The 6,350-nt window shown below is 48.3% G+C and overlaps 1 pseudogene; it reads right to left on the reverse strand.

Annotated features, from left to right (window-relative positions):
* Nucleotides 1–2,020: 2,020 nt before the first annotated feature.
* LOC126941091 (single-strand selective monofunctional uracil DNA glycosylase-like) lies at nt 2,021–2,781 on the reverse strand (annotated as a pseudogene).
* Nucleotides 2,782–6,350: the final 3,569 nt, after the last annotated feature.

Consider the following 6,350-nt stretch of genomic DNA (forward strand, 5'->3'; position numbering starts at 1 on the left):
GTAGGAGATCCTGGAGGAGCTGCACTGGATGCAGGGGAGGTGGAAGGGGAGAGGTGCCAATCTTGATACCCAAGAAGCTTTGGATGTAGTGGCCACCAGCAGGGACAGGAGCTGAGGCCTGGGCCTAGGGCACGCACGCGTCGGAGCTGTGTCAGAATCCTGCATAGAGCCAAGACCTTCTGAGGCTCCCACTCTAGAGAAAAATGTGACAGAACAAACAATCTGCTCACTTGCAAAGAGAGATAATGAAATAGCTTATCTAGCTTGTCCAGGGCTCTAGATAGAAAACAAATCTCCCCTGATCATTCATGAGGGCTCTGCCTTTATCTAGGCCTGAGATTCAAATGTATATGATCTACAGGGTCCATTAAGCTCCCACCTCACCCCAGATGGCACAGAGACAGGGGAGGTGCTTTAAAGCTTTTTTTTTTTTTTTTTTTTTTAAGAGTTTAAGAGCTTTTATTTTATTTTATTTGAGATGCAGTCTCACTCTGATGCCCAGGCTGGAGTGCAGTGGTGCAGTCTCAGCTCACTGCAACCTCCCCTTCCTGGGTTCAAGTGATTCTCCTGCTTCAGCCTCCTGAGCAGCTGGGATTACAGGCACCCGCCACCACATCCAGTTAAGTTTTCTATTTTTAGTGGAGATGAAGTTTCACCACATTGGCCAGGCTGGTCTCAAACTCCTGACCTCAAGTGATCCACCCACCTCAGCCTCCTACAGGGCTGGGATTATGAGCGTGCGCCACCACATCCGTCTAGGTTTAGGAGGTTTTAATGCGTAGACTGGAAAAATCACAGGCTGGGTTTGTCTTAAATTCACTGGTCTGTCTCTGACAGGGAAAGAATTTGTCCTTCACCTTGGCCACAGGTGGGAGCCCAGACTCCTCCCTAACAGGGTCTTCTGAATGGAGAGGGGCTTCCCTCGTAGCGTAGTGCGGTGACTCCCCAACCCCAAGGTAAGAAAGCAAGAAAGCAAAGCCACAAGCCAGGCCTATGCAAGACAATTTTTTTTTTTTTTTGAGAGTCTTGCTCTATTGCCAGGCTGAAGTGCAGTGGTGCGATCTCAGCTCACTGCAACCTCTGCCTCCCGGGTTCAAGCAATTCCCCCGCCTCAGCCTCCCAAGTAGCTGGGACTACAGGCACACACCACCAAGCCTGGCTAATTTTTTGTGTGTATATTTTAGTAGAGATGGGGTTTCATCATGTTGGCCAGGATGGTCTCTATCTCCTGACCTCATGATCCACCTGCCTTGGCCTCCCAAAGTGCTGGGATTACAGGCATGAGCCACCGCGCCCAGCCAAGACACTTCCAAGTGTTGTCTCCATGACCTTCACACCAACCCCAGGAGGGAGGCGGCCCCCTTTTACAGAGGAGCAGCCTGAGGCCCAGGCTCCATCAATTTGACCATCATAAAGCTCACAAGTCGCGAAGCTGGGATGAAAATCCAGGTCTTCTGACTTTCACACTGAATTCTTTGAGCCAGCCTCAGCCTCTCACGAAAAGGTCACTCTGAATTTCTTGTGTCATGCTTTGTCCTGGCCTGGGAAAGGGGTCAGCTGAGGGCAGCTGTTTTATAAGGATGAGTTCCTGACAAGGTATTTCCTGCGAAAAAGCAAATGCGACCTTAGCAGTCAGTCCAGGGAGCTCCCCCATTGAATAGAGACTTCCAAGGAAATGATGAGGTAGAAGCATCTGAAGTGCAACAGCGCGCCTTCTGCTGATTCCCTCCCACAGAAAGGGCAATGCCCAGGGAAGGTGAGGAAAGCAGGACTCGGCAGGGAGAACAGGATTGGGATCAAAACTGCCACAGCAGGTTGGAAGACAGTTCAACAGATCAAAGGGTATGTTTCCCAGCAACCAGGGAGCCCAGGAGGACCTCTGGCTTCAGTTCAGGGTGTGTTGTTATCTGCTTGCCCAAGAGTGACTTTGAGGCCTTGAATGTGTCCCATGCCAAGCCCCACGGGCACTCATTTCCATAACCGTGGCAGCAGCCCCAACTCACTTGGTCAGCTCACTTGGTCACTGCCTATTAGCCCTGTTGGCCTGTGGGTTACGGGGAGAGAGACGCAGGAGCCCCTCCACCTGGACCTCTGGCGTCAGGCCTGCCAGAGCCATTGGCACCCACTGCTGTACCAGCCGCGCCTCTCCCACCCCAGCCGCACCCCCAGCCACCACACCTGCCGGCAGAGGGCTGCACTAAGATCCCAGGAAGCTGTTCTTGCTGCTTAACAGGCAGCTCAGCAGGAGTGAGGTTGTGCTCTCTGGGAGCCAGGAATAGCAGAGAACACAGATTGTGGACAAAGCAGTGACAGGAGAAGACCTCAGGCTCTCCACAGAGGTTCCAGGAAAAGCCCCAGAGTCGGGCACCACACTCACCTCTGACTGAGCACCCCAGTCCCAGCACTGACTGCTTAGGGTGCTCTTGGGGAGGGGTTAGCACAGGCCCTCCAATGCCCAGCCAGTCCCAGACCATGTTCACTTCCTCAAAGGGCACTCATGTCTGGGCTGTGCTAAAAGGTCCTGGGTTCGTGCCCAGGAAGAGCACTTCCTTGGGGCCCTGGCAGCAGCGAGTCGCAAAGTTGCAATTTGGCTCTTATACAGTACTCCACGGGATTGTGAATGAGGCCTGCAGACCCCAAAAACTGCAGTTGGCTCAGCTCAGCATTGAGCTAAAACAACTCCTCCAGGAAGCCCTCAGCCAACCCTTGAGGGCAGAGCTGGGGCTCTCTCCGGGCACCTGCAGGTTCATGGAGGGTCCCTAGTGAAAAAGTCTGAGGCATGGCCATGCTGTTGTCACCTGCTTGAGCCCCCCTACTTTTTGGGGGGGGAATACATTCCCCATACCGTTAGTGCACAATTCAGCAATTTTTACTGTATTCCTGTGATTATACAACTATCACCTTTATCTAGTTCCAGAAAATTTTCATCAGCCCCCAGAGAAAGCCCATACCCATTAGCAGTCTCTTCCCTTCCCTCTTCCCCCAGCCACCTTCTGTCTGTGGATTTGACTGTCTATTCTGCACATTTCGTATAATGCAGTCATGCAAAATGCGGCCTCTGTGTCTGGCTTCTTGGGCTCAGCGTAACATTTTCTAGGTTCATCCATGTTGGAACATGGGGCAGTACTTCTTTCCTTTCTTATGGCTGAACAGCATCCCACTGTACGGATAGCACCCCTTCTGTTCATCTATTCATCACTGATGGACAATTGGTTTGTTTCCACTTTGGGCTTTTTTTTTTGGAGATGGAGTGTCACTCTGTCACCTGGGCTGGAGAGCAGTGACATGATCTTGGCTCACTGCAACCACCGCCCCACAGATTCAAGCAATTCTCCTGCCTCAGCCTCCCAAGTAGCTGGGATTACAGGCATGTGCCACCATGCCCAGCTAATTTTTTTTGTATTTTTAGTAGAGACCGGGTTTCACCATGTTGACCAGGCTGGTCTGGAACTCCTGACCTCGTGATTCACCCGCCTCGGCCTCCCAAAGTGCTGGGATTACAGGCCACTGTGCCTGGCCCCACTGTGGGCTATGATGAATAATGCTGCTGTGCATATTTGTGTACAAGTTTTTGTGTACAAATATTTTCTCCCATTCGGTGTTTTGTCTTTTCACTTTCTTATAATAGCGTCCTTTGAAACATGAAAGTTTTTAATTTCGATGATGCCCAACTTATTTTTTCTCTCATCGCTTGTGCTTTTGGTGTCATATCTAAGAAACCATTGCTTACTCCAAGGTTACCAAGATTTACCCCTATATTTTATTCCAATAGTCGTACTTTTTAGCTCTTCCAAAATGTCTTTTGATTCTTTTTGAGTTAGTTTTTACAGATGGTGTGAAGTAGGGTCCATCTTCATTCTTTCACAGGTGGCATCCAGTTGTCCTGGCACCCTTTGTTGAAAAGACAAGACAATTTCCCTATTGACTTGTCTTGGCACTTGATAGTTATATTCAATTGACTGCCAGAGGATTCGAAAGAAAGCCGAAAGCCAAAAGCCAAAGGAAATTTAGGATTCATTAATAACCATTCCCAGGGTGTCAGTGCCTCTTTTCTGGGACAGACATGTCCATTAGGCACCTCCACCACTCCTGAGCATTGCCACTAGGGGCAGCTCTGTCAGTTCTCCAGACATGACTTTTTTTTTTTTTTTTTCCCAGCTGTACCTGGATGTAAAAGTCAGTCATGCTTTAATGGCTGTATTCACAAAACTAGTACAGGAATTGTACAGGTCTTTTGGGCACCGGTAGTAGGTATTTCTCTGAATCACTGGCCACTTGTTCCTCATAAACAATTTTATTCATTTATTTAGAAACAGAATCTCAGTCTTTTGGCCAGGTTGGGGTACAGTGGCACAATCTCGGCTCACTGCAACCTCTGCCTCCAGGGTTCAAGCGATTCTTGTGCCTTGGCCTCCCGAATAGCTGGGATTACAGATGTGCGCCACCATGCCTGGCTAATTTTTATATTTTTTGTAGAGACGAGGTTTCACCATGTTGGCCAGGCTGCTCTTGAACTCTTGGCCTCAAGTGATCTTCCCCCCTTGGCCTCGCAAAGTGCTGGGATTATAGGCCTAAGCCACCTCGCCTGGCCCCACATAAACAATTTAAATGCTGGGAAAGTCCATCATTTCAGCAACAGCCAACCTTTCCCTGAAAGCAGCTGTTCCCAGCTCCATGAGTGTGGAGTGACCTCATCAGACCCAGACCACATTCGCTGGGGAGAACACAGTGGGAAGTCAAGCTGCCCCACTTCTGCAAGACAGCTTGACTTGGGTGAAGTCACATGCGCTGCTGGGTAACTGGATTTACTTCCACACTCCCGGATCCTGAGACTTTTCCTTGTCAGGGCCATAGGCTTGCGATGGCCAAGTCTTCCTGGATTGCTTTGGGAAACATTCGTCACTTAGAGACTTCCTAGCATTTTACTTACAGCTTTACTATAGCGTTGAACAGACTGAATTGTAATACAATTAACAGCTAACATGGATTGAGAATTCCTTATGGGCCAGGCATTGATCTAAGAACATTGCTTGTGTTATGACTAGATACTGCGTTTATGCTCACTTTACAAATGAGGAAGGAAACAGAGTGTTTAGGTAACTTTAGAAAGATCACGCAGCTCATAGGGATTTGGACCCCTGGAGCCTGGCCCCAAATCATTAATCATTCACACACCCAGATTGTGAGTCATGGAGGACACAGCTGCGTCTGTTGATTTCCTCACGCCCATAAAAAACTGTGTTGAAAGCTGTTCGATGATCATGAACGTGATCAAAAACTATCTTAGTCCATTTGTGTTGCTATAAAGGAACACCTGAAGCTGGGTGATTTATAAAGAAATCACCCACAGTAAAGTGCTTTTTCTCTTTACTCATGGCTTATTTAAGCAAAAATGTCCACATTGTGAGGAATGTCTACAACGAGCAGGGGCTGTTCTGGGTCTTCGGATGTGCCTCTTGCCCATGTGAGATTCCCCCATATAGTCCCCAGGGCGCCAGCAGGGCTATAGCCAGACCCACTGCTCACTATACCTCACAAGTAAATATGCCGAAAGCAACATGCAGTCGCCACCAAAGGCTGTTTGCATGGCCCCTGAGGGTGAGAGACAAACTCAGAAATGCCATTTCAGGATTCCCGGGATATTTCAAAGGTATATGGGGACAATAGGACGGAATATTTGAAATCAGGTTTTGCTGAGGAGATCTTGACTGTGAAGTCTCCATAAATTGCTAGGCCAATAACTTGATTTAATGAAGCTTTGCGTGAAAGAATAGTTAAAATATAAACTGGCCTCACCACAGCACAAGTTTCCTCCGAAGGACTCCCAGCTCTGACGTTTTATCACCCTTATCATCAGAAGACACCTACACACCACAAAGAAGGCTGCTATTTTGCTGTAGTTTTAGTTAGCAAGTCTAAGGTTCAAGAAGGATAATGGCCTAAGGCCACAGAACCAGCTTCCCGCAGAACTGGCCTCATGCCCCACTTGACACACCTGCACTGTCTGTAGAGCCCATTGTCATTTCCTTGTTCAGAATTTGATCCTCAATCAAAATCAGGTGACTGGTTTAAACTTTGAAATTCTGGCACGTGGTATTAAGGGCTTTTAGTATGTATATGGTAGCTCAGTTGTTCTCAACTGGAGACAATTTTACTCCCCAGGGGACATTTGGCAATGTCTAAAAACATTTTTGGTTGTCACAATTCGGTTTACAGGGTGTTGTGGCCGACTGCCACTACTACTACTTGAGACCGTCATTACAGCAGTTACTACTGTTACTGCTTGAGACCGTCATTACACGACTGAATGAAGGCACAAAGGTAGAACTGATAACAAAAAACAAAAGTAA

Source organism: Macaca thibetana, chromosome 18 (assembly GCF_024542745.1).
Source record: "Macaca thibetana thibetana isolate TM-01 chromosome 18, ASM2454274v1, whole genome shotgun sequence".
Lineage (NCBI taxonomy): Eukaryota > Metazoa > Chordata > Mammalia > Primates > Cercopithecidae > Macaca > Macaca thibetana.